The sequence below is a fragment of the Ambystoma mexicanum genome, chromosome 7q (genome assembly GCF_040938575.1).
Source record: "Ambystoma mexicanum isolate Mex_15411 chromosome 7q, UKY_AmexF1_1, whole genome shotgun sequence".
NCBI lineage: Eukaryota > Metazoa > Chordata > Amphibia > Caudata > Ambystomatidae > Ambystoma > Ambystoma mexicanum.
The window spans coordinates 727,343,299-727,369,191 of record NC_090941.1 but is presented as its reverse complement, the minus strand read 5'-3'; the positions used below and the strand labels follow the sequence as shown (position 1 = coordinate 727,369,191).

Below are 25,893 nucleotides of genomic sequence, written 5' to 3'. Positions count from 1 at the left end.
ATTTCCCCCCTTAATACCACTTTATAGGCTTCCCATGCTGTACTTATGTGTTGGACACTATCAATGTTGGTTTGCCAGTAGTGTGTGGTGCCCTCCCTGATTTGTTCGTTAAAGGCTTTGTCTAGTAGCGCTTCGCTTCTCAGTTTCCATGTCGGGATGGGGGTCTGGGGGCTGTAATCGCCCATGAGGTCATCAGGGGGGAGTGGTCCGATAGCACTCTGGCCAGCGTGCAATCTGGCGGCATGCTCTTCACTAACGAACAAACAATCTATTCTGGTGTGAACCTTATGTGGGGGGGAGTAAAAGGAGTAGCCTCTGGTTTCGGGGTTTTGTGCTCTCCACAGGTCTTTCAGGGCGTATTGCTGCATGAGGGCGTTCAGTATTCTGGGCGGTGGGGAGGGGTCGCCATGCTTACTATCCGATCTGTCTATGCGAGGGTCTAAGGTGCAGTTGTTATTGCCTCCCCATATTGTTATGCATTTGTTACTCGGGGACAGCCGGGTGTACAGCGAGCGGAAGAAGACAGTTGCATCATGATTCGGGGCGTAGGTGCAGATCAGGCGTATATCGCTCCCTTCTATGGTGCCCTGTACCAGGGCCATTCTGCCTTCGTTGTCCGTTTTGGTGTGGGTTAGCGAGACAGGGACAGAGGGGGCGATCCATATCAAGACTCCTCTGGAGTATGTGGAGTACGAGGAGCCCACCAGGGTTCCTCTCCAGACTTTGGCCAGCGCTGCTAGCCTGGGGGCGCTTAGGTGGGTCTCCTGAAGGAGAGCGATTCCAACTCTGTGGCGTTTCATGTAGGCGTGGATGCGGCGCTGTTTGATGTAGCTATTTAGTCCCCTGACGTTCCAGGACATGACTCTGATCTTGTCAGCCATAGTCTAGATGTGGTCGTGGGGCTGTGGGCAGCCTGAGGTTGAGGTTTTTAACAAACTTGGTCAGCCTGGTGGCGATTCCGTTGCGCGTGGTCCCGGTCTGGCGTGTGGAGAACTTAAACTGAAATCCTAACTTGGGGTTCGGACCCCCATGAACAATAACGTCTAACTTAATTTTAAACACAACACGTCTAGCGAGGTTACCCTTGCTCTGACTTTCCCGTTTCTGCCCCATCGGACCTGGGTCTCCTGGTGCCCTACAGGCAGGTGAACTCACCCAAACTAGTCTGGGGGTAGGGGAGGGGTTGCCTTTGGGGATGTTATCAAGAGGTACGCCGTGTCTGGCGCCGCTCCGGTACCATCGGTGTCACCGCCTTTGCTGGCGTGTTGCTGTGTGTTTAATGGGTGCTGCCCAAGAGAAGTGAGGAAGGAGCCATCGCTGCGGGCGGCTAGGGCCTGCGTTGCTTCAGTTCAATGTCTGGGATCTGTTCTCTGTCCATCCATTCGCAGGCCTCTGCAGGGGTGTCGAATAAGTGTGCCTTGTTGTTGCGCAGGACTTTCAGTCTAGCCGGGTAGAGGAGTAAATAGCGCAGGCCCGCGTTCTTGAGTCTGGCTTTGGTGTGGTGGAACTGGGCCCTACTCCTCTGGACCTGCAGGGTGTAATCTGGGTATATTGTGATCTTTGCAGCGTCCCTCTGTATAGAGCCACCCATTCTGGAGAAGGCCAAGATGGTTTCCCTGTCCTTGTAATTGAGGACTTTGGCTATTATAGGTCTGGGTGGGTTCCCCGGAGCGGGCCGCCTGGCTAGGGAGCGGTGGGCTCTTTCTATGGTGAAGCCCTGTGACAATTTTCCGGCTCCAATTTCGTGTATGAGGAGGTCCTCGATGTAGTTAGTGGGGTCGTTGCCCTCGATGCCCTCGGGCAGGCCAATGATTCTAATGTTATTTCTGCGGGCCCGTCCTTCGGCCTCATCGGCCCTGTCTTCCAGGTTCTTCACCTTTTGCGCCAAAATGTCCACTTCCTTTAAGAGCTGCGTTTTGGTTTCAGAGTTGTCCCGAACTTGGATCTCCAGGGTGTCCGTTCTGCTGGCGATGGAGCGCACATCCTACCGCAGTAAGTTCAGGTCAATTGCGACCGCGTCTATTTTGTTCTCCATGGTCTTCTGAAGTGTCATGATGGCCTCTAGTAGCTGGGAGTTGGCCGGCTCAGGCGTCTCGGCGTTTGGCGCCTCTCCAGGGGCGGGAGCCGCCTCGGGCCCAGTCGCTCCGGCGGCCGCGAAGGACTCCATGGTGGTTTGACGGTGTTTGCTTCGGGCGCCCTTGGTGGTCATGTCTCTGCCGCGAGGCCCCCTAGTCCTCGGCAGACACTGTGCGGTCTGTAGCCTTTGGTTGTGCCGATGGTCTACTGCGAGGGATGCCCGGAGTGGGTAGTCCTGCGTGTGTCGTCGGGGCCGGTACAGCCGGCTAGTGTGGGGGGAAGCCTTCACGCTCCTAGGGGCCCGTCTCCCGGTGGACGTGTTCGAGCACTGGTTGTCCTCGGGCCTTGCTCAGGGTGCCAATGACATATGGGTCATCGGACAATGTCGGCGGAGTGTGGGCGCCTCAGCTGCTTGGCAAGGTGGCTGGGTACAGTTCGGCTTCGAGGCCCCTGCCTCGGGTCCAGTGGGAGGGTAGTAAAGGCCGCGCCAGGTGCTCCCCCCCTCCGACTCCTTACCGCTTTCCTTCGTAGCTCCGGGAGAGCGGATCCCAGCAGAGACCACCGCAGCCGCTTCAGTCCGATTTCCTCCGAGGCCGCTCCGACTCCCCCTCCGACGGCCTGGGGCTCGGGCGTGCAGGTCCGGGCCCCGCGGATGCAGGCAGCCCTCTTCGGAACACCGTTGGTCGGGCGCCCAGGTCATCCGCGAGCTCCCCCGGAATCGGCCGCAGCGGTCTGCTTACAGCGTCGGGCTGGGACTCACAATGGCTGCCATTTTCTGTGTCTGCATGGCGTTCTTTTCTCCTCGTCGCTGTGGGCCAGCAGAGGGACGCAGGGCTTCCAAACTTCGACAGCGGGCGGTTCAGGCTTTCGCACGGCTTGTGTGCGGTTTTCAGATGTTTGTAGTCAGAAAAAGCAGTAGTTGGCGGCGGATCGTTAAACGTACCACACGGAGCTGCTCCGAACACGTCTCTCCTACATGGCGGTTAGCCACGCCCCCCAAAGAACTAGACACTTAAGCGTCGAACTTGATAAATATCCGGACCATTGCACTGAAGACTGGTGGCAGATACTGCATGAAGGCATTAACAAAAATTAATATTTGCATTATCATTCTTTTTAGATAAGATAACACAGAGCATCTTGAATGATAATGAGTAAGAGACATGAATGACAATTGATGATGTCCTTTATTTTGCAACATTTAATGCTTTTTACCACATATAATTTACCAAAACTGTTAAGATGATACAAGGAAATGTATTGATTTTATCAAACAGTTTGTAAACGTGAAATTCTTTTTTTAAAGTTTTGTAATAAACTAAAAAAACTTTTAAAAAATGAGATATATATATATATATATATCTTCCTTGGCTACAGCAACACAATCCTGCTATCGACTGGTTAAATCAGACCATACATTTCTCTTCTCCGCATTGCAGAGACCAATGCTTATCCTCCAAGACGGAGACTGTTTTGTCCTTGTTTAGCATTGTTGTCCTGTATGGCCACAGTCAGTGCCACCAACCAAGGTCTGACTGCTTGCATAACCCAGATTAGCAGGAGTTTGCGGACGTCTTTGACAAAGGATTGTCCGAACAACTACCACTGTGTTTGATTGTCCCATAGATCTGGTACCTGGGGCCTCCATTCCTCATAGTGGCATATACTCCCTCACACAGAAAGAGGAGGGATTTCTCATGGACTATATAGAGAAGACGCTACTTCTGGGCCACATACGTCCATCCCGGTCCCCTGCTGCTTCTCCCATCTTCTTTGTGCCCAAGAAGGATGGGGAGTTGCGGCCATGTGTGGACTAGAGTGTTGAACGCAGTCACAGTTAAAACCCAGTAACCGTTGCCTCTGATTTCAGAACTGTTAGATCAATTGAGGTCCTCAGTCATATTCACCAAACTTGACCTTCGGGGGGGCATGCAACTTGGTCTGAATGAGGCATGGCGACGAGATGAAGACCGCTTTTAAGACCAAATACAGTCTTTTTGAGTACCTCGTCATGCCCTTAGGTCTGTGTAATGCCCCTGCCACTTTTCAGTATTTCATCAACAATATATGTCGGGACATTCTAGACTGTTTTGTCTTGGTGTATTTGGATGACATCTTAATCTTTTCGCAGTCTCACGAAAAACACGTGCAACATGTACGCATAGTTCTAGAAAGACTGAGGGGAAAGTCCACTATATGCCAAATTGGAAAAGTGCGTGTTCCTTGCTTCCTCGGTCGAGTTTTTGGGATTCGTGTTGTCCTCACAGGGGATTCAGTGACACTAAGGTCCGAGCAGTGCTCGACTGGCCGGTGCCCACTATCTTAAAGACATTAGTCATTCTTGAACTTTGCACATTTTTATAGGTGGTTTATTGCCTTGTTTTCTGAAATAGCAGTGCTGCTTACTCGCCTCACTAGTCCCTCTGTCCCGTTTGTTTGGAACACAGAGACACAAGCAGCTTCCCAGTCATTGAAGGACGCGTTTACATCGACACCGGTCCTACGACACTCTGACCCTTGTCTACCATATATAGTGGAAGCTGAGGCTTCAGCTGTGGCCATCAGTGCCATCCTTTTGTAGAAGTGCCCTACCACACTGCCTGCATCTGGTGGCCTACTTTTTCCAGAACCTTGTCAACGTGTGAAAGAAACAAAACGATCATGGAGAGAGAGCTCCTGGCAATCAGAGCCGCTTTTAAAGTATGGCGACACCACCTATTGGGTGCTAGACATCCGGTAACAGTGTATTGAGATCATCCCAACCGGCAGGCCTTGTTGAATGCTAAATGTACTAATGCACGCCATAACCGCTGGCATTTGTTTTTTGCCATGTTCAACTTCGTTGTTACCGTCCAGGCCCTCTTCATGACCCAGAGACCAGTGATTGGTTACTACTGAGAAAGACAGATTGGAAACGAAACTGATACTGATTTTTTTCTATACCGAGGATTCCCGGCCTGACGACGGGGAATATTCATGAGCATGTGAATCCATGCCAGACCCATGCTGGAGAACAACAGTTACAGGCAAGTAACGTGTTCCATAACACCGGTCCATTCAAACACAGGGTACTTACCTTGAGTAATACTGTACAAAGTGAATTGGTTAGTTGTAGTATAGTTTACGTGTGTTTTTTGAATTAATAGAAGTGTTGTGTTGATAACAAATGGTTTAAAAATAAATGTACTTATATTTTTTACCTAAAACCTTGAGTCAGTGTTTGCTTGAATCACAGTAATTGTGGTCCCTTTGTGTAATCTCTGTTACTGTTCATATACTCTTGAGATAAGCCAGGCTGCTCCGCTACTGCTACCACTTTAACATAGTAGTACAGGCTTGTACCAAAGGTAAAACTTGTATTGCCACCTGTGGTCTTAATTGTGTGTAGTGGTCCCTAAGGGCACTGCACAGGATTCTGCCTAACATAGATCTGTATAGAAATCCCTTACAATACTTCTCTTGGCTCCCTCTGCCCCAACTCGCTTGCCATCTTTGTCCTCCAGCGGGTCTATAAATGCTTTCTGTTCTCTAGCCCTTATCTGTCTCGCCAATGCTGTTGCCACTTTGTTACCCTGTTAGTAAAACCTCTGCCTGCTCCTTAAAGAGAGTACTTTCAACCACCTTGTTTGTCATCTGCCTCAGCAGTCCTCTCGCATGAGCTAATTCCCTATCTACTTTATTTGTGCCTTTTTCTTTGTACCTCTCTCCCAGTTCCTGTATCTTTCTCTAAGCCCTCCTAAGCCTCATTCCGCTCCTCCTGCATCTTCTTTGCAGCCTTTATGAAGTATCCCTTTATGTGCTGTTTGAACACATCCAATCCCTCCCCTAGGCGGCCCCCTTCTCTTATCCCCCTTCCTCGAATTCCTGTATCTCCTTATCGGTCTGTTTCCTTACCTCGCGGTCACTAATGAAGTATTCCTCTAATCTCCAACCCCCGTCCCTCTCTGGGTGTTACCCCCCCCCCCACTTTAATGTGACCGGGGCATGATCCGACAGCGTCATATTTCCCATTTGTATTCTACTGGTTGCTTGAACTATTCCTCAAGTTACCATCACATAATCTAGCCTAGAGTAGATTTTATGGACATGGGAGTAGTTAGATTAATCACTTTCTTGCGGGTGTCATGTCCTCCCCACATCGCAGACCCCCTCCGCCTGGAACCTTCACAGCAGTTGCATGGACATCGTCCCTGTTGCGTGCCCCCTTAGTTCCCCCGACCTGTCCCAGACGGGATCTGCTTCTCAGTTAGTCCCCCAATATGATCATCTCTCCTTCCCCGAACTTGCTCGGCTCTTCCAGGAACCCTCCCAGGAAACCTTCCTGTCCCTGGGAGGGGGATAGACTGATGCCCATGTGTATGTCTGGCCCCTCATTCTCCCTTTCACCATCACATATCTCCATTCCGTGTCCCATTTAACCTTGGTTCCTTCGATTCGTAAACATTTATGGAATAGGATGGCCACCCCTGCGTGCTTGGCTCTTTCCATGGCATGATATTGCAGCGGTTAGTTCCTACTACGCAGTTGGCGTCCCTCATCTTCCTTCATTAGGTGTCTCTGGCAAGCAAACTATTTTAGGTCCTTCCTTATCGATTTCTCTCAAGACTGCCCCCCTCTTCTTGGGGCTGTTCAGTCCCCTCACGTTCCAAGTCTTTAGTCTATACATCTCGCCTTAGTTAAATGTTCCCATGATTTCTCAGGCACTTTCTGTTTCTTCTGTGTGATTGAGCCATTGCCCCCTTGTCCCTTACCACCCTTTGGACTGGTTAGAAGTTCCCCTCTTATAACTGTCCCTGGATCCGCTTCCAGACTCTTTACGTGGTCTCCTCTTGGTGAACTGTGTGTGGCATTCCCCCGCCCCCCCCTACCTCTCCCCCCAATTTATTACCGAACATCAGGCTATATTCTAGTCCTTAAGTTCTTCTTTTTACTGTGAGCATCGGCTCATTTTACAATGATCTTCCTCAGGTCTTCCTTGCCTTTTTCGTGGTCCAGCCCTGTGGCCCAGGCCGGGTGTCGAACATTGTTTCTTCTGGGTGGATTCCCATAGTGTCGCCTCCCGTCTCCTTTTAAGCCATCCTGAGAGCCCTCATTCTGTCCTCTACCTGGGAGACCGTCTTTTCCTCGTCGCCCATGCGAAATTGGATCCGTGTCGGGAAGAGCCATCTGTATCTTAGCTTCCTCTTATTCGGTTCCTCTGTGAGTGTTATGAATGCACGTCTCCTCGCCAGGGTGGCTTGGGATATATCTGCACTTTGCATCCTCTCACTCGACTCTTCGCCTTTGTCCTAGCCGCCCCTATCAACTGCGCCTTGTCCTTGTAATGATGCTTTTTGACTAATATGTCTCGGGGTCTCGCCCCGGGTCCATTCTCCTGTTGCCCACTCTGTGTGCGCTCTCGGTCCCCATATTTTGGTCCGGGCCACCAGATTCTCAAACCTTTCCCTTATGCACGCTTCCAAATCTTAGCCCTCCGCTCCTTCCTCCAGGTTCTTAATCCGTACATTGTCCCTTCTCAACCGGTTTTCCAGGTCCTCACAGTTCTCTTCAAGTGCCCTTAGTCTCTCCTCTGTTTCCTTTGTAGCGTCCATTCTGGGCCTTTTGTGTCCCACTCAATTAAGCACTCTTCCATCACTCGCTCTCCCAGTGAGTCAATGTCTTTCTGATTGTTTGTGATGGCTTGGACAGTTCTTCTTACTCTCGCTCCCTCCACCTTAACAGTGTCTGTGAGTTTGCCTTTGATTTTGGCCAGTGCTGCGAGTAGGTCTTCTTTGGTGAGTGCCATTGCACCTTCGTTCTGCTCCGTTGGATTGCCAAAGGGGAGCTTGGTTTGTATGTGTCCCTCATTGCGTCCTTCCTGTTCTCGCTCACCCAGATTAGGATTCCTCTTCTTTGGTCCTACCGGCTTTCTGCTTTTCCATTGCTGCCTGTTCCGCTGTCCACTGGTCCCAGTTGTCTTGGCTCTCCTGATGTGTTTCGTCCTTGGTTGATTTGTAATCCTCTGCTGTATTTTGGCGGGTCTGCTTCACAGTCCTATGTGGCTCGTTCCTTACGGGTCTCAACTCTGAGTCTTCTGTGCCCCCCTTGGCTACTGGGGCTGCTTCTCCTGTGGGGCCTTATGTTGTGCAGTTGTGCAGATTCTACAGTCCTCCCTGCCCCCTCCCTTGTCGCTTAGGGGAGACCCTCTACTCTTTACCTCGGTTTGTTCTGGGATGTGTCCCACCTTATGCCAATCTGTCACTGGTTTAATGAGCCCGGGCCCCTCTTGGCATGTGTCAGGGGTTGTGCTATGTGCAGCTGGCTCCTTCCTGCCCCTCCTGCAGGCCTTGCAGATCCTGGCACTTTCTGGGATCTCTCCGGCCCCTCCCGGCTCCTTAAGGGTTATATTGTCAACATATCTCTGAACCCCTCCTGCTGGGATTACCGGTGTCCTCCAAGGCCCTTTCTGCGTTAGGGCCGCCTGTGCAGAGGCTCTGTTGGCAGCCCTTCACTCTTCGCTACTCCTCTCCGTCTGCTCTCAGCAGATACCTATCTGCTCCGGGACTCCTCAGTGGTTCACGCCTCCTTCTGCAGCACTCCCTGTGTCCTCTGTGTGGATCCCTTCTTGGTGCGGCATCCTCTCATAAGCGTGGCCTCCCCAGCGTATCATGCTGTGCGAGCAGGGACGCCTCTCTGCACCACGCTCCACCTTCTATCCTGCTTTGGTCCGGTGCCATATGCGTCTTGACCTCTTTTAAGTTTGGCCCCTACTCCGTCTTCTAGTTTCCTCAGCTGTTTGTTCCTTGTTGCTAAAAGATGCCCCCTCATGACCGCCTTAAAGGCATCCCACACTGTAATCCCCTGCATGTCTGGAGTGTCGTCGTTAGTGAAGTATTCTCTAATTTTATCTCCAGTTTCGCCTACTAGGACCTTCTCTTTTATTAACTCCATTGGGAACAACCAAGGGCTTTGTTGAAGACAACTTTGATTAAACAAGATCGGTTCCATTGACGTCGGAACTTTCGACACCCATATCGAAGCCATCAACGCCTAAGTGGAAGACTTCAACGTCATTGGCCTAAAAGCCTACTACAAGTACTTTTTCTGAACCATTGAAGGCAACACAAGAGAAATCTTATAAACCTCTGTTACAAAAAGATTTATTCAAGTCTCTTCCTTCAATTTATGAAGAACCTGAACGGTCTGAAGATGATCAAACACCTTTTGGCTTGCAATATAGCACTCCAAATGTGCCAGATGAATGTATTTCACAGCAATCTATGCTTAAAACACCTGTATGAAAAACTAAAATCAGCCAGTGGGGTAGATGCATCTCTTGAGCTGGAATTTGGGAAGCCAGAACCTGCAGATCACGCTGATAGCTCATGCAGACAATTAATTAGCAAAGTAGTGGAATATTTGGGATGGAGTAGACCTGCTCCTCCTTTTCAACAAGATGACTTAACGGACATATTAGACTAAGGTCCACAGAGGATCCCATTTTGCCCTTCCATTTTGCTTTACAAGATAATTACAACTAATTGGGAAACCCCAGATTCTGTTGCTGCAGTAAATAAGAACTTCCCCCCCCAAAATATAGGCCATCCAGCAGTGACTCAGATTATTTAACCAAACACCTGACTCCGGAAAGTTTGGTGATCCAGGCAGCCACATCCACAAAGCAATCTGCTTACCCTACCATTCCTACAGACGGGGATGATAAACTGGTGGATGCTTGGGCGCAGAATGTATTCACTGCCGGTAGCATGGCTTTGATGTCCACAAATGCCACTTGTACCTTGACTACATTTTTGTTCATCCTGTAGGATTGCGCAGCAATGGTGACGGACAACATCTCCTGGCTATCATTACGGATGGTAAGGATGGCCATATGTGAGTGCCCCAATGTCAGGTCTGGATATTGCAGATAGTATTAGTGGATCCATGGCGACTAGTACTGTGCTACGCAGATTTGCATGGTGGAGGAAGTCTTGGTTTGCACCAAATGTGCAATCTAGATTACACAATATGCCTTTTCACAGCTTAAGACTGTTTGGTAGCAAGGCTGATGAAAGTCTGAAAGGCTCCAGACCACAAGCGGTGGCTAAATCTTAGTGCTGCCATTAGACAGCCTCAACATTCCTACTCCAGTGCATCATCTTGGAGGGGTGAGTCCTTTCATTTCTACTCAGTTGGAAGAGGGAGAGGACAAGCCAATCATAGAGGACAAAGAAGATTCCCTTGTGGTGGACGAGGGAGATGTACTAAATCAGTCCAGGCATCAGCAGCTTTGCCCTCAGCCGCTGCTTCAGCCGCATCAAAACCTCTTTGAGGACTTGATCTACAAGGCCCTAGTGGGAGGCAGGCTCTCACAGCATCTGAAAGACTGGTACAAATTTACTTCAGATGCTTGGGCACTAGAAACAGTATCCCAGGGTTACTGCCTTCCTTTTCTAAAAGGCCTCAGGATCATCCACCAGGGAACACCTGATTGAAAAATCCAGATCCGCCCCTTACGTAGGAAGTTTTAACACTGCTAGAAAAAGAGGTGGAGAGGAACAAAGGTTGGTACTCTCCGTATTTTCTAATCCCCAAAAAGGATGGAGGATTGAGACCCAACTTGGACTGAAGAAACTTGAACAAGTTCCTCAGGAAGGACAAGTTCAAAATGGTTACCCTTTCTCAGATTAGTCAGGCCGTCCAACTCCAAGATTGGATGGTGTCATTGGACCTTAAGGATGCTTACTTTCATGTGCCTATCCATCACAAGCACAGGAGGTACCTGAGGTTCGAAGTTGGCGATTCTCATTATCATTTTCGAGTTCTGCCATTTGGGCTGACCTCCACCCAAGGGTATTCGCTAAGTGCATGACAAGTGCAGTAAGGATAGTCAAGAAGAAAGGAAGGTGGGAGCATATCACTAGACAGAAAAGCACTGCATTGGTTGGCGATCAATGAGCGGATTACTTTGAAGGCCATGACTATAGTCCATCAATGCCTCCAGGGCAGGGCACCCACCTATCTGAGAGAACAAATAACTTGTTACACCCCAGGGCGATCTCTGAGATCCGAATCCGCTGGTCAAATTGTCTGCCCTCTGTGTTCCAACGGGCTAGGCAGGTCATTTCCAGTAAGAGTCAGCCATGCTTGGAACGGATTACCAGACTGTCAGACTTCAGAGTAATTACCTAGCCTTTAGGAAAGCGCCGAAAACGGTCATCTTCAGATAATCACAGTAGACCCAATAGAGTCAATGAATCAGTTAATCGTCCTGTCAAAACTTTGTTGTCTGTGTCTAAATGTGAGCGCCCTGATGCCCGTGGGCTTCGGTGCAATATAAATAAATATAAATAAGTTGATGGCTGTGGTGGCAGCAAGCCTCAGTAGGGGGGGATTCACGTCTACCCCTACATGGACGATTGGCTGATCATGGCTCGTTCTCCCGAACAGACCTTGGAGCATCTCAGGTTGACTTGCCACTTTCTTCACAAACTGGGCTTCTCCCTCAATTACAAGAAGTCAAACATGGTACCATCTCAAAGACTCCAGTTTATCGGAGCAGTCCTGGATGCCTCCTCGGGAAAGGCCTCGCCACCTGAGGTGAGGGCTCATCAGATTCTGCAGATGGTAACCACATTTCAGAGTGCCCAGCGTCTTCCGGCCTTCGATTTAATTTTTTTGAGGTTGCTTTCCCTCATGGCATCCTGCATTTTTCTGGTGACAGAGGCTTGTCTGGGAATGAGATCCCTGCAATGGCCGCTCAGGACTCAGTGGTCCCATTTCTCAGGCAAGATGTCAGACCTACTTCAGGTTCCAAACAGGGTCGCATAGGATCTCCTGTGGTGGGCCTGCGAGGACAATATTCTAAAAGGAGAACCTTTTTTGAAACCATGGTCAGAGATGACGATAGTGACGGATGCCTCACTCATGGGGTGGGGCGCACATGCCAACGATCTGACAATCCGCGGTCGTTGGTCTCTGTCGGAGTCCAAACTGCACATCAACCTTTTGGAGCTTAGAGCCATCAGACTTGCGCGGAAGGCTTTTCTACCCTCTGTATGGGGAAGGAATGTCCTGATAATGACAAACACCACAGTGGCCATTTAATACCTCAGCAAGAGAGGTGGTGTAGGGTCACTAACACTGTGCAGAGGTGCAATGCAATTCAAGAAGGAATCTCCCTATCTGCATTTCACCTAGCCGGAGAGGAGAACACAGCGGCGGACACTCTGAGCAGGCAGAGCAAAGTCTCCCACGAGTGTGAACTATCTCAGGAAGTCCTTCAAGAGATCTTCGCCTCTGGGAAACCTTAAGTGGATCTGTTCACCTCACTGATGATGCCCAACAAGCCTGAAACACGTGTATGGAGTTGCTGTTATACTCTTGTTCAGAGGAGAATTGCCTAGCATTTTGGTGCTGGACTGCCCCTGGACAGGACAAAGACTGATAGGTGGGGACATTTCTTCTCTGTGAAAAGAACAGTGAGCTAAAGACTTGGTTGAGACTCTCCCAGGGGCCATCCACCCAAGAAGAAGTCAATGGGCTGTGTTCGTGCTGGTAGAGTTTCCCAGACCCCCCCCCCCCTGTTTTGGAAGTGTGAACTATTCTGCTGCAGGGAATTTCCCCCAAGAGGAGCTCTAGGAGACACGTTTGTGGTGGACTGGGAGTTTCCACGTCTGTATGAGTTTCCTCCAGTCCCCATTCCTCACGTGATCAGGAGGTTGAGAAAGTTCGAGAAATCCATGATCCTAATTGCCCCGGATTGGGCCAGGAGGACATGGTACCCGGACCTTCTTGACATGCCATTTGCCCTCCGATACATCTTCCACAAAGAGAGGACCTTCTCTCGCGAGAAGAGGGTCGGGTTCTCCATCGAGAGGTCAAAACACTCAGCCTTCACGCATGGTTTCTGTGAGGCTGAGGTACAAGGATTGGTACCTCATGGACGATGTAATGGAGATTTTGCTTTCGGCCAGAAGACAGCAACAAAATCCTTGTTCCAGCGGCAGTGGTATAAGTTCTGCAGCTGGTGTAGGAATAAGAATGTGGATCCATTTCAGTGCGATACACATAGTGTTATCTTTTCTACTTCACTTAGCAAATCTGGGTCTCCAGATCACAATAATAAAGGGTTTTCTGGCAGCACTTTCGATTTTCAAGCGCTCATCAGAGGAAACCTCATACTTTAAAATCCCTTTAATCATTCAGTTTCTTTAAGAACTCACTAATGCGTTTCCTCCTACTCCCTTTCAAGTCCCTGTTTGGGATTTAAATCATGTATTAAAATTCTTAACACGCCTCCCTTTTGAGCCCATGCATTCATGTCCATTAAGAGTATTAACACTAAAAACGGTTTTGCTAGTTGCAATCACATCAGCCCGCAGGGTAAGCGAATTGCAAGCAATGTCTTGTAAACCTCCATATACAGTCTACTATAAGAATAATTTGATTCTTAAAGTAAGACCTTTGTTTATGCCAAAAATAGTCTTTGACTTCCATTTGTCCCAAAAGATAGTTTTACCAACTTTCTATCTACCTCCTCTTCCTGGAAAGGAGGAGGAGAGACTAGACCCTAGGAGGGCTTTCAGTTTTAATATCTCACAAATGTAAAAAGTTCACCAGGACGACCAATTATTTATCGGATATATAGGTCATAAATTGGGTTTAGCAATAACAGACTCTATCGAGATGGATTATTCTGGCTAACCAAGAATGCTATAGATTGGCTGGTAAAGATCCCCCAGAGGGTCTAAGAACTCACTCAACCAGGGGCATGGCTACTTCTTCCGCTCTTCAGAGAGGAGTACCAATTAAAGACATTCGTGCAGCGGCCACTTGGTCTACCATACACACCTCAAAGATTACTCCCTGGACACTTCTTCGACTCGAGGGAGCTTTTGGGAAAGCTGCCTTGCACTCGGTCCATGATAACTGCGAAGGACAAATCTAAATTCTTTTCCCACCTCCAAGACTATTATTGCTTTGGGAGGCTATTAAAGATGAGGAATACGTGGGAGGACACAATCCATTCGAAGAACAAGTTACTTACCCCTGGTCACGCTCTTTCGATTGGATGTTCCTCCCACGTATACCTCATCGCCCCTCCCAACCTACCCAACTGCAGAATGTACGTGTTACACTTTACGCTCTCCGGGAGCTGTGGGAGTCTGGAGAAGGATAGAGGCACCTAGGTAGCGTGCAGGCCTGAGAATGTCCAACTCTCTGGCGGAGCTCCAGTTGCCGACAGAAACCGCAGGAAGCTGTGCTCTGCCCGAAGTTCAGAGCTGCCGCAACAAGCGAGAGAGCGAGGGAAGCTCTCGGCTGCCGCAAGGGAGGGGAAGGTTGTGGATCTAGGAGACTCTGAGGGAGAACCGGCAAAGCTGCAGAGAGCGGTCACGCATAACCAGTCAGTGTAATGAAAGGAACACACTGTCCGGAATGCTCCGCCAATGCTGCTGTAATTTCTGAAAATACCAAATTAACTGAAATATGAAACTTATGAATGTCGAATCACCCGAAAACAATTGAACATAGTTTTGGAAAGCAAAGTGATCCTTTTAAGCAAGTAATGAACCCTTGAAGAGGAAGCTATAAACAAATATTGAATGCCAAACTGAAAAACATTTTGGGCAAACCTACGAGATGAAAAAAGGCAAATGGGAAAACGCTAATTTACAAGAGCATAACTGTAAAAGAGCCTAATCAAAAGGTGGGGAGCAAATAAAACCACCACATAGTGAAGTTGCAAAGTCAAGTGAACTTTATGAATAATAACCATGTGGCAAGGCAAAAAAACTGATATAAGTTGTGACACATTGTGGCAAAGCCAATAGGCTAATCGGGAGAGGCCAAGACTGTGAACCTGCACAGAATGCCAAGAGTCCAATAAGGAGAATTGTAGTGAAAGTGAATCCTATGCACGGGGGCAAATACAGATGGACCTGTGTGGCGGAAGAACCTAGGGTTCCTGGTTGCACGACCTGTGATGGGTGGACTGTGTGGTATGACAACTGCGCCTAGACCAGGGAACCTGTAATGGTGAAAGCTAAAGACATTGTAAAAGAAACCCAAGAAGGAAAACTTTGTGAACTGTTAATGTCCTCCCAGATTTTACCAGGTCTCACCGAGACTTGGTTGAAGTCTAACTCGGTCACTGCTTTTGATTCCCTTCTCCCTGACGGCTACAAAATCCTCCACAAGCCTTGGCCCAACCGACCTGGTGGTGGAGAAGCCCTGATCTTCCCTGAGTGTGTCCCTACCGCTCTTATACCCACCCAGCCCTATTCCTCCTTTGAATGTCTTGTCTGCAAACTTGGTGTCTCACTGACTTTCTCAGCCTTGCCACTATCTACTGGCCCCTTGGCCCTGTTTCTGTCTTCCTTTCAGAATGGACTGACTTCACCTCCTTTATTTTGACCTCTAAACTCCTCTTTGGAGGCTGCTACATCCACCTTGACTCCACGGTTCCTGCCTCTTCACTCTTCCGTGATCTCTGTACCTCTCTCCCTCACTATTCTGCCATACGGCCCCACCCACTCTGCCGGACACACTCTTGATGCCTTCATCCCTGCTGATCACCCGCTCTCCAACCCACTCACTACCCCTCTCTCCTGGTCTGATAACTCTCTCCTCTCTTCTCATCTGGGACCTCTCGGCCCCCTGAACGAGCCTTCAGCAGCACTACCGGCCTCCTTTGGGTCATCCGACCGATGAAACGAGTGTCAGCTGCTGCATTTGCCTCCAACTTCATCCCTCCTTCCCTTCCTCTTGACTCTCCCACTGATTGTCCTTGCCAATCTTCATCTTGCCATCACTAACACTCTTGACATTGTTGCCTCTGTCATGAGGATCTGTCTGAAACCTGCCTCCAAGCATAACAGCTGGTACGATTCCGATCTAGCCCCTCTGAAAGGCAAGTGCACAGTTGCTGAACGGAAGTGGCAGACCACTGGCTCATCCTCTGACAAACTGGCCTGTCGCCTACTCCAAAGGCAATACTGTCTCCATCTGCTCCAAGAAGAGGGTCCATATCCAGGCCTGAATCTCTGGAGCTTCTAACACGACTGAACCTTCAAAATCGGCAAGGAACTAGGCAATCTATCTGCAGTCTCCTTCGCAGGCCCTGTGTACTGGCCACACATTTCACCTCTAAAACTCTGGACATTGTGACCTCTCTCTCTCTTCCTCCATTTCTCCCTGGTAGCCCTGCCACCCTTGATCTCTCTTCACCACCTACTCTCTCCTCCTTCTTACCTATCACAACAGATGAGATCTATAGAGTAGTCTGCTCTAGGAAGGTCTAATCCAAACAGGTGTCTCCCTCTTCTTTCAGAACCATTAAGGACAACATCTCCTCCCTCACTTCGGTTCTTGCTAACTTCTGCAACCACTCCTTAGCATCTGGCTCTTTCCCTTCCTCTCTGAAGCACTCCCTTGTGCACCCTCTCCTAACAAAGCCTTCAGCCGACCACTCGTGTCCAGCCATCTTCCACCCTATCTCTACTACACCCTTCCTTGGGAAACTCATGGAGAAGTTGTCCTTCCCCCAACTAACCCAACACTGAGCTAGTTGGTTGTTTACATGACCATCAATCTGGATTCAGAGCATCTAGAGGCACAAACTGCTCTCCTGAACACCCGTGAAGAAATGCTCGCAAATTTTGACTCCAACTATCCTGCTATTCTCATTCTCCTTGACGTCACTTCCGCCTTTGACTCGGTCAACCATTCTATACTCATAAAGCGGCTCAAAAATACTCTTGGTATCTCAGACCGGGCACTGGATTGGTTGATGACCTTCCTCACTGACTGCCCTTCCCAGGTGCTCCTGGGCTCCTTCTCCTCCATCACCCTCTACGTATCGTGTTCCCCAGGGCTCTATACTCTCGCCTTGGCTTTTTAATATCTACCTCGCACCTCTTGCTCACCTGATCTCTGCCTTCTCTCCTCATTTCCAGTGTTACGCAGATGACCCCTCCTACTCTTTCTCCTCTATCATCCCTGACTGCCTGTCTGCTATTCAGTCTTGGTGCACCTCCAATGATCTGTCTTAATGCCAGTAAGACCAAGATCCTTCCTATCGGGACACCTGCTCCATGTTTCCCTCATGCGCTCTGGTCGCCGTCTTTGGGCTCACCTTCCTTCCACTGAGGCCAGAAACCTTGGGGTCATCTTCGACTCCTCTCTCCTTTTCTCCTCACATCTTGGACCTTGCCAAGAAGGCCCACTTTAAACTTCACCTCCCTTTCCTCATCTTCCACCAGAAGATCAATATATCTGAGCTCTGGTGCCTCTCCTCCTCCTTCCCTTTCCCCCTTCCGTGCTTACTGTTACTGTCGCTGAGATTGGCAGCCGGGTCCCAAAAGAGTCCAATAGGGTCCTGGCCTTCTGCCCAATCGCCCCAAGCACCTCCTCCCTGCACTCCCCTCTGGGCCCACACCCCGCCTGTCTGGTGGTTTGCCTCCACCCTGCACTTACCTGTCGGACGACAGACCTCCCTCTTCGCATGGGATGTCTCTGCCCATGCACTTACCTGTTGCCTCCCCGCGGGCACCTATTGCACTTCCTCCCGTGGGGAACCCTAATTGGCACTTACCCCCACCTGTTTCTTTTCACTGCACTTGCACACTCTGAATGTCACATGGACTAGTAGGACCGCTGTTCGTTTCTATTTTATTAATTGTCATTTTCATTGTTTATTTTCTCCCTTGTTCCCTAACCTTGTGCTTTGAAACGATAAATATCCAATAAATAAATCAGATAAATAAGGTATGTCAAGTTGACCTGGAGTTGTGCTGGATAGTGGAGGTTTGAAACCACGCATACGTTTTTATTCATTTTATTTTATTTATGGCATTTATGTAACACACAAATCCAGTGGTATCACAGCATTTTTTACAGACAGTAAGTGAATAGGTGACAGTAAGTTGATATGTTAGAGTCTTGGGGAAGGGAACCCTGAGGTTTGATGAACTGCAATGTTGTCTTGAGGACGAAGCCCCAAGACCACTTTGAACTGTGTTGCTTTGAAGTTGGTGAAGGGAACCCTAAGGAACTGTGTGAACTTGGGAAAAGTAAATCCCAAGTTAATGTCATAATTCACAGAAAACTGTTTTTTTTTTTTTTTACTAGTTCCCAAAGAATTTTACTAGTTAACAGCGAACAGGTGCATCTGATCAGCATGCTTCAACACCTCAGTCTTTGCATCTTTTCTCTCCTTACTAACTGTACCCCTCCTCCTTACAGGACCTAGTGCCAAGAGTCTGTCAAAGTGGCAGAGGTTCCATTAGCATATTCTGGTACATTTCATTAGACTAAACCTTGCAGGGTATTGGACATGCTTGCCCGAATCCTAACTCAAACTGTGGTCTTCCTTTATATCTTTGATTGAAAATATGCCCTCTTCATTAAAAATGGGTAGGAAAGAGTCAGAAATGTAGTACGATGAAATTAACATTGTTATGACTCGGGCACCCTGTACAAGTCTCTTTCCTATTGCCATCATTCAACCTCCAGCTATTATCCACTTGATCCCATCTACTAACTCTCTTTTTAGTTTTGTTGGTATTAGGGCTATCTATAAGCCAAAACTATTGGCGTGGGGTGTGAAGGTGGAGAGATGAGCTGTGAGGGACTTACCCTTTGGGTGTTTGGCTTTTTCTCCAGCATGGGGTCTGGCATGGATTCACATGCTCATGAATATTCCCCGTCGTCAGGCTGGGAATCCTCGATAAAGAAAAATGAGTATCAGTTTCGTTTCTGATCTGTCTTTCGTAGTAGTAACCAATCACTGATCTCCTCTGCGTCATACTGACCACAGCCAATGACTGCCATCTCCCTAAGCCCCGCCTCTGGCAGCCATCTTCAGATTTTTACCGCACGTTCAAGTGCTGGGATCCTCGTGCTATTGCTCTTGAGCTTTAGTGCGTTTTCGCGCTTTTTCATAGGAAAATTCTCTTTTTTTGGTCAAAAGAGCTTCAAGCTCCACCGTTTCTTTATCCGATCAACGGGGACCCGTGTCCGATTCTTCTACGCCCCTCAAGGGTGAAGATTTCGTCGAGCCACGCTTTTGGAGGACTCCAGAAGTTTCTCAGGCCCATCTCGGACATGGCCCAGGAGAAGGGAAGCTCGACGTCCGGAAAGCTGTTCAGGGTCTGCCCTGGATGCCAGCTTCAGAATGTCTTCAAGGAGGACGAACACTCCCTTTGCCTCTACTGCCTGCATGAGGACAAGACGCACGTGGAGAAGGACTGTGCATTTTGCGGCAACATGTCAGAGCGGACCATGAAGGACCGCCATCTGCGTCTCGCCAACTGGCTGGAAGGGAAGAGCCCGTCGGGCAAGAAAGAAGAAGAAGTCCGAGCGGTCTTCTAAGACCTTTGAGGGCGCCCCGGCGACGGGGGCCCAACAGAAGGCCAAGCACCGCGAGTCCGCTGGCACCGGGAGCGCCGAACGGTCTGGCTCTTCGGTTGCCAGGCAGGGCGCAACCTCCCCGGCGCCATCAACCACGAGCCAAGGCTCTGGCTCGGTTAAGAGGAAGTCCGAGCACCCGGCGAAGCTTCTGGAGAGGCCCCGGTCGAGCTTGAAGGCCCCATCGGAGGGGGAGCGAGGCGGTGACCCCCCCCCCCCCCAGGAGAAGGCGGTGAGCGCACCTAAGGTGGTGAAAGCCTTGATCCACCCTGCCAAGGCCTCTATCGAGACAGTCGCGGCGGCCCTGGCTCAGCCTGTGGAGGCGACCTCGGGGCCCAGAGTCTCCCTGCCACCGCGGAGGGAGTCCTCTTTCAAGCCCATCGACAGGACCCCCGTGAAACCTCCGACGGAGAAGAAAAAGGGGGGGGCAGGAGGTCGTTGTGGATTCGGCCACAACCTCTGAAGAGGAGCTGATCAAAGTCTTAAGCCATGGCATTGGCGTGGAAGACCAGCCCGTCGGGAGGGACCCCGACGTAGGAGACGACGAGAACGTTGAGGGTGCCGACGAGGCTCCTGACCACCCGTCGGAATCCCCTCAACCAGTGCCTCAAGACAACTCGGCGGCCATTTTGTTGGCTATACAGTCCTTATGCCTGGAGATAAGGACGAGATTGCCGTTACCACCAACGGAGGGGGACCCCGGAGCCAGGCCCTTCTGGGAGCCCTCCTCCTAAGAGAAGAAGGATTCATCCTCCACCTCCTTTTCAACGATCGCGCCCTGCTCAGCCCTCCTCCCCGTCCACGACCCGTGGGGATGATACGGGGACGGACACGGCCGCGACGGGTACAGACAACGAAGTTTACGACGAGGATCTTCCGTCATCACCTCCTCCCCGGGCTTCCCCGCCCGACGAGATTGGATCGTTTCATGCCATGATCGCCAGGGCATCCAAGCTTTTCCAGCTCTGCCCGGAAGAGAAGAAAAAAGGTTTCCTTTATCAACGGCGCGAGACCAAGAGGAAGACGTTCCTCGCTGTACCTCTACTGGACGATATCTGGGATAAAGGTCTCGCCCTCCCCAAGAACCCATCCACAAGGCCTGCGAGAAGGGATCGGTACGAGAAGAAGTACCGGGTCCCGGACGCGGCCCCCTTGTGCCTTCGGGCACAGCCGACCCCGAACTCGGTCGTCTCTGCGGCGGCCAGGAAGAAAGCAGGGGGGGCTTCGGCCTCTACGTCAACCTTCCCCCCCCCCCCCCCCCCCCCCGGACGACGAGGGAAAGAAATTGGACACGATGGGACGCAGAGTCATCTCATCGGCAGCGACGACGATTAAGGCTGCCAACGCCTTGGCTATCGTAGCCCACTACGACAGGAAGTTGTGGTACAAGATCGCCCCCCCTGCTGGACTTCCTACCGGACGACAAGAGGGCGGAGGCCCTAGAGATCTTGCAGGAAGGAGAAGTGGCGTCGGACCACGCCATTACGATAGCGACGGACATCGCTGACACTGGGTGTCGCCAGTTGGGCAACGGCGTGTGCCTTAGACGGCGTGGATGGCTCAAGGCAACGGACTTCCGGCAGGACGTGCAGACCAGAGTTTTGGACATGCCGTTCGACGGGAGCAACCTGTTTGGGAAAACAGTGGACGATTCCCTACAAGCCATCAAGACGGACACGGAGACGGCCCGGGCTCTTGGTGTTCTCCAGCAACGACGGCCGCCCTTTCGGAGCGCCGGAGGCAAGCAGGGTGCCTCCAAAGGTTCCGGCGGCGGATATTCCACCTACCGTCAAGCTGCCCGTTTGTCGTCACAGGAAGCCTACAGGGGACGAGGCAAGTCCGGCGGACCCCGCAGTCGTCGCCAGGGAGGACAAGGCGGCAAAGCCTCGTCGAAGCAGGACTGAACCGGCCGTGGGGTCGGGCCCCCACCGAAGCATCCCGGTGGGAGGCCGGCTGGCGAACTTCGTCAGCGTGTGGGAGTCCATCTCCATCGACCGTTGGGTGCTGGATGCCCTGGCCCAGGGTCACGCGCTCGAGTTTCTGAAGTGCCCGCGTGTCCCCCCCGTGGCCAGGAAGGAACATCACGTCCCTCAACTTCTCTTGGAGGTAAAGGCGATGCTCAAGAAAGGCGCCATCGAGCTTGTCCCAAAGAGGCTTCGGGGCTCCAGAGTTTACTCAAGATACTTCCTTGTGAAGAAGACAGGAGGATGGCGTCCCATCCTGGACCTACGACGACTGAACAAATTCATCAAGGCACAGAAGTTCCGGATGGTCACCCTCCAGCACGTCCTGGGTCAGCTGGAGGAGGGCGATTTCCTGTCGTCGTTGGATTTGGAGGATGCTTACTTCCATATCCCCATCCTAAAGGGACACCGAAAGTTTCTAAGGTTCGTGGTCCAAGGGCGTCACTACCAGTTCAGAGCCCTTCCTTTCGGATTGAAGTCGGCACCCAGGGTGTTCACCAAGTGCCTCGCACCGGTGGTGGCGCGGCTGTGCCTGGAGGGGATCCACGTCTACCCCTACCTGGACGACTGGCTCATCTGAGCAAAGACCAGGGAGCTCGCCGCGGAGCACACGGCGAGGACCGTCCAACTACTCACGATCCTGGGATTCTCCATAAACTACGCCAAGTCCCACCTGGTGCCTGCGCAAGACACACTGTTTCTGGGAGCGAAACTCGACACAGTGGCGCTTCTGGCCTCTCCGTCGGAAGAAAGGACGAGGGCCATCTTGGGCAAGGTGCAGCGGATGCTGGATGCTGGATGCGGACGCGGCCAGGGTGAGGTCCATCAAATCCCTCCTCGGAATGATGTCTTCTTGCATTTATCTCATCCGCCTGTGCAGGCTTCGGATGCGCCCGTTACTGGAGTTCCTGGACGCTCGCTGGATCCAGACGACGGGCAGCTTTGAGGACAGGATCACACTCGACGAGAGCTTCCGACGAGCGATCCGGTGGTGGGGCACCCGCGCGCATCTGACGGCGGGCATGGACTTCCAGACCCCAGGCCACCAGAAGACGGTGACCACGGATGCCTCCCTGGAAGGGTGGGGAGCGCACACCAAAAATCTTCACGGAGAAGTCCCTCCATATCAACGTCCTGGAGCTCCGTGCAGTGTTTTGGGCCCTCAGGTCCTTTCTTCCGTCCCTCAAGGGCAAGGTGGTGAAGATCTTCACCGACAACACCACCACCATGTTCTACATCAGGAAGCAGGGCGGTACCAGATCCCCAGCCCTGTCCAAGGAGGCGCAGGATCTGTGGCATTGGGCCGTCGCCCAAGGGATGTTTCTGGTGCCGTTTCATCTGGCAGGAATAAAAAACACCATCGCCGACTCGCTCAGCAGAGAGCTGTGCTCGTGCCACGAGTGGGAACTACGACAGGATCTAGTGGACCGCCTCTTCCGACGGTGGGGCACACCCCAGATCGATCTGTTCGCGTCGGCGACGAACTGCAAGTGCCGGAGGTTCGCCAGCCGGTTTCCCCAGCCGAGGAGCATGGGCGATGCTTTCTCGTTCCCCTGGGAGGGCCTGTTTCTATACGCGTTCCCCCCCATTGCCGTTGCTGATCCGGCTCATCAACCAGCTCAAGAGGTCACGGTGCAGGATGATCCTCGTCGCACCTGCGTGGCCGAGGCAGATATGGTTCCAGGACGTTCTGGACTTTTCAGTGTCCCCGTCAATCAAGCTGCCAGTGGACGCGGATCTTCTCTCCAGGGAAGGAGGCGCCATCCTCCATCACGACCCGAAGTCGCTGAACTTGCAGGCCTGGCTCCTGCAGCGTTAGTTTGGAGGTTACGACATTCCGGCCGACTGCAGAGAGGTTCTTGCAAAGGCCAGGGCGTCCTCAACTCTTAAATGCTATGGACACAAATGGAAGAGGTTCTCTGTCTGGTGCCACGCACAGAAGATTAACCCTCTACGGATTACGGCTCCTCAAGTACTGCCGTACCTACTGACGCTGGCCAAGGCTGAACTGGCGCACGCTTCCATCAAGATTCATCTTGCTGCGATCTCCCGATACACCAGAACCACGGGACGGACGTCTTTGTGGTCTCATCGTCTGGTGAAAGAATTCATGAAGGGACTGTTCAGATCGTTTCCGCCGGTGAAGGCTCCGGCCCCGGCGTGGGAGCTCAACGTGGTGCTGACCAAGCTCATGGGACCTCCGTTCGAGCCTCTGAACTCAGCTCCGTTGAAGTTCTAGTCGTGGAAAACAGCGTTTTTTGTGGCCATCACCTGCGCACGACGGGTGGGAGAGATACAGGCCCTTTCCTGCAAGCCCCCGTACTTGACTTTTCACGACACGAGGGTAGTGCTCAGGACGCACCCCTCCTTCATGCCCAAGGTGCCGTCGGACTTCCACCTCAACGAACCCTTGATGTTGCCTGTTTTCTTCCCTTCGCCTTCGTCGCCGGCTGAAAGGACTTTGCACTCGCTGGATGTGGCTAGAGCGCTGAAGTTCTACGTGGACCGCACGAAGAGTTTTCGGAAGACGTCACAACTTTTTGTGAACTTTGGACCTGTCAATCAGGGGAAGGCTCTCTCAAAGGCTTCCATTTCCAGATGGCTCTCCGGCTGTATCATCTGTTGGCAAACCGACCGCTGCCCGGCCGTCCGAGAGCGCATTCCACCAGAGCGATTGCAGCTACCACGGCGTTCCTATCTGGTGTGCCCCTGCTGGACATCTGCAGGGCTGCTACGTGGAGGTCGACGCACACCTTCACGAAATTCTACTGCGTCGACCGGGATTCCAGGGAGGTGTCCAGGGTCTGCCAAGCAGTGCTGCGCAACCTGTTCGCCTAAGGTGAGTCTGGTGAGAAGGTAAGAGATGCTTAATGTTGAGTTGTTGTATTGCTTAATGTTGAGCCTTGCCGCCTCCCGTGGTTGTGCATGTGTGTACTGCTATGTATTCTTTTATTAATGAGCATGTGAATCCATGCCAGACCCCATGCTGGAGAAGGAACAAGTTACTTACCTGTAACTGTTGTTCTCCAGCATGGGTCTGGCATGGATTCACATGCGAACCCTCCCGCCTACCCCTCTGCGGCTCTTCACTTGGTCATACTGCCACTTCACGTGCTACCAAATCTGAAGATGGCTGCCAGAGGCGGGACTTAGGGAGATGGCAGTCATTGGCTGTGGTCAGTATGACGCAGAGATCAGTGATTGGTTACTACTACGAAAGACAGATCAGAAACGAAACTGATACTGATTTTTCTTTACCGAGGATTCCCAGCCTGACGACGGGGAATATTCATGAGCATGTGAATCCATGCCAGACCCATGCTGGAGAACAACAGTTACAGGTAAGTAACTTGTTCCTTACTCACCTGTGACCATTCCCACCATTTACCTGGCCCTTCCTGCCAAATATCCTCCAACCCCTACCCATGGGATCTCTGTAAGCCAGTTCTGTGCTTTTAATGGGATACCAATGTTATTTCTAAGCAGTCTACTGAACGTTAATGGCCTAATTGCAGTGGTAAACCAGCTCCTGGTGTCATGTCTTAACCAAGTGTGCCTCCATACACTTGATTTACACTGAATTATACTGTCCCTTTCACTGAAGTCCTGATAAATACAAGCACCGGTAAATCATTGAATAGGCATTAGCCAGGCACTGCCATAATTTGCCCAGATCACGGTTTTGCAGCTGTCACCATCTAATGGACAGTTGGCACCATTATGCATAGAAAATGCCTATTCCATATCTACATAATGCCCAAACTTCTGGCTTTCCCAGTGCTTGTCGTAAAGGGTGTGATGAATCCTGAGGTGTCGTCATTGCTTTTGATGGGGGAGCCCCTTTCCATGAGGCCAGTGAGGTTAGGCCGCTACCCGTTCCTCTTGGGGTGGTGCTCAGCGGGAGGATCTCATGGGGAGGGAGGATCCCTTTGAGAATAGTAACCATCTCTGGAGAATGCAGCATTGCTTGGACTCTCCCACCTTCCTTCAAAACACCTCAAATTCCACACAATCCAATGCCCTGATGTGTTTTTGCAGTATATCTAAGACAAGAACTACTGGGACGAGGAAGAGGCCACGAGTAATGAAGATTACTGACAAGAACGAATGCGCGCTTTCTAGCCTTTGTAGCAATCATATTGGTCAGCTGTCATACAAAGGCAGCGAGGAAAGAGAAGGATGTCTTCGTTGTTGGCTCGGCATGAGCCGGGAAATTACCCAGGTACACGCAGGACAGCAAAGCAGAGAGGCAGATGGTGCCCGAGGAAGAGACTCACTCGCAGAAGGCCAGTGATGCAGGAGGCAGACCGCAGAAGAGGAAACATACCCGCAGGTGACTGAGGCAGCTGCAGTGCAAGGAAACCACTGCTGAACTGCTAAGTAAAGATAAATACTTATCCTGACCAGTAAAGATACAGTGACAATCTTGGATAAAGTGGAAATTCTCAGGTGAAGGGGAATCAAC

General features: G+C 51.0%; 1 protein-coding gene across 1 annotated transcript in view; it reads left to right on the top strand.

Annotated features, from left to right (window-relative positions):
* The window catches only part of RNF17 (ring finger protein 17), a 3,777,565-nt gene that overhangs the window by 673,953 nt on the left and 3,077,719 nt on the right, over positions 1–25,893 (top strand). The window lies entirely within an intron of this gene.